Below are 2,705 nucleotides of genomic sequence, written 5' to 3'. Positions count from 1 at the left end.
GTTTTGAGGTTTTCATTTGTCCTCTGGATTGTGTCAAAAGAGGGAGTTTTTTGGCTTTGTATAGTCTTAATTTGATCTAGTTGTGATTCCAAGTTTTGGGGTCTAAAAGGAGGGTACGAAGAAATATGGTAAAGGGATTGAGCAAAAATTGGGTGTTTACACTCTTAAAGCCTATTTGTTTGCTCTTTCAAAATAGATATTTCATGTCTAGAATACCTACCAAGACTAAAAAAATACCTAACTCCTCTTGCTAAATTTTTAACTAACCTAACCTGCTAGTGACCTCAACAATGAGGACCTTTGTAGGATTGTCCTATAAATCTATGTACTCCTGGAATGGGGATTTTGTGAAGCGAGTCTCTTCCTCTAGAAATTAGGTGTTAGGAACTCATAGGACTTTAGGAGACATTCAAATGTTGCCTTAAAGAAATTGCCTAGTGTTTTCATGGATTCGTGAAATGATGCAAAGACATCTTCAATACCAGCAAACCGTAGAACTTTCTTTGGAACCCTAGCAGCAATGATTCGAACACCACGAGGAGTTGGCACCATCTGCATTGTAATAGAACTACACTTACCAGTAACCTTGCACATCATAGTGTGAGGCTTCCCGATCTTGTTCCCCCAATAACTCTTCCTAACTGGAATCACCGACAACCTTGCAAGGATAATGGCACCATGAATGGCAATGGCAACTTCTCTATTGCATTTCATGCCGAGCCCGACATGACCATTACCATCACCGACAACCATGAAGGCCTTTGAATTGAGTTCTTTGACCAGCATGGGTCTGTTTTTGGACTGACATGATTAAATTGCTGCAAATTTAGTGAAAAACGGTCCTCTTATAGTGGGTATCAATGCAATTTTCATGCAAACATACATGGAGTACTTCTAGTGGGATATGGTTTTGAAGGTTATTGTCCCCTCTGAATGAAAGACAAGCCGTACTGGATCATAAAGAATTCCTAAGGGGAGAGAATGGCTACTACAAGATATGTAGGGGCTGCAATGTTGCAGAATGCGAGCATTACCATTCCCTTGCAAAACTCAATACCCAAAACTTACACCTCTGTTTCATCTTCTTTAGGAAGAAGATGATGAATGATGTTTTCTTTTGAAGTGTAATTTTGACATTTTCAAAAGTTTTAAGTCACTCATGATGTCGCATGATACACATAACTAACAGTTGGTTAATAGTAGGTATTAAGTTGGCACATTTTGAAAGTTTAAGTACTACATTAGAATGGCATTCTGAAGTTCGGGGACCAAAGTTAGACTAGGGCCAAAGTATAGGGTACTAATATGCAAATTTTCCTATTTATTATTTAAAACTTATTTTGATGGAAAATAGCTTTACAATGGTTTTATGTCCCATCCAATTCTCATAAATTGAAAATTTTAACACTAAATTTATTGATTACTTGTTAGAGTTGAGCATCATGGTTCATTTTTGCTTAACAAAATTCGTGCATGCACAGGTCCCCACAAGTAAGTACTTAAAATAAGTGATCCCAAATAGGGGCAACAAGCATAGCCATGACCCTAGGAATGGCATTGGGTAGGGTTCCGTGCAAATTGCCCTATCCATTCCCAAACCCACCTAGGTACCCATGATTCCAAACTTGTTAAACCCGTTTAAATTTTCCTCCCAATTTCCTAACCTCGTCGTGTCCCAAACCTGTTAAACCTGTCCCACCCGATTATCATATGATCAAATTAAAATTTTCTTCAAGTTCAATATTAAAGTATGTAAAAATGTTCTTTTAAGTATGTTTTCCTGCATTGAACGATAGTAGTCAGCCTAGCTAGATTGGGTGTGACCATGTGGGTAGGGCATTCTTGTACAAAAAAAAAAAAAAGTTCAACATCTTTAGTAGTTTTTTGTTATTGGGCTATATAAATACTTCCTTGTGTACTGTTGTACATCTTTTATGTATAATACTTTCTAATATCAACGATACAATTCCATTTACCTTCTAAAAAATCTAAAATAAAGAAAGAAAATGAAATAGAAGGTATTGTGAAGTGGGTTATAATTTTGTTCGTCCTTGTTTTTTAGAATCATAGTCAAGTATAATGTAATCTTTTAGAAGACAAATTACTCATGAAGAAACTGAAGAATATTTGATAACAAAGCCAATTCCTATGAAGACTTGGAAATATGTATCCTTAATATGATTAATTTGTGGGTTTCTCACTTCAAAAGCCTCTACTTGTATCTCTGTTGGAGATCTCAAGTGGAACCTAATCAAGATTCTAATCTCTTCACCAACTAGCCAAAATCACTATTTGGTCCATTACTCAACAAGAAAAACGAAATGGGTCCAAAATTGGAAAATTTGTAGTGTGTTTTTCTGTTTACCATGTATTTGCATGCAATATAGCCTTCTTTAGAAAGAATGGGATTGTTTGTAGGTCTTTTATGGTCCTTTTGTTGTCGTAGACTCCAACTTATTGAAAGATTCAAAATCTAAGGCTGCAAATTTATTTGAGCATCCAAATTAAGGTAAAACAGTAGAAGTAATTGAGCAAAAAATTATAAATCTTTGGTGCCAAAGGTTTTGGATAAATCAAAATTGTTAGACAATTGACATGTCAAAAAAAAAAAACTAGAACCCTAAGCCAATAGTCTTTTGGGATTGCAATCATTTAAAAAGTATCAATATTGATCTTTTTATGCTAAAGATGAATTTAAGGAGAGC

The 2,705-nt window shown here is 35.4% G+C and overlaps 1 pseudogene; it reads right to left on the bottom strand.

Annotated features, from left to right (window-relative positions):
* Positions 1–313: 313 nt before the first annotated feature.
* Positions 314–808, bottom strand: LOC104604208 (small ribosomal subunit protein uS5y/uS5u/uS5v-like; annotated as a pseudogene).
* Positions 809–2,705: the final 1,897 nt, after the last annotated feature.

The sequence above is a fragment of the Nelumbo nucifera genome, chromosome 2, assembly GCF_055504915.1.
Source record: "Nelumbo nucifera cultivar China Antique chromosome 2, China Antique-T2T, whole genome shotgun sequence".
Classification (NCBI taxonomy): Eukaryota; Viridiplantae; Streptophyta; class Magnoliopsida; order Proteales; family Nelumbonaceae; genus Nelumbo; species Nelumbo nucifera.
The sequence above is the reverse complement of the archived record's forward strand: the minus strand, read 5'-3'. Positions and strand labels throughout refer to the sequence as shown.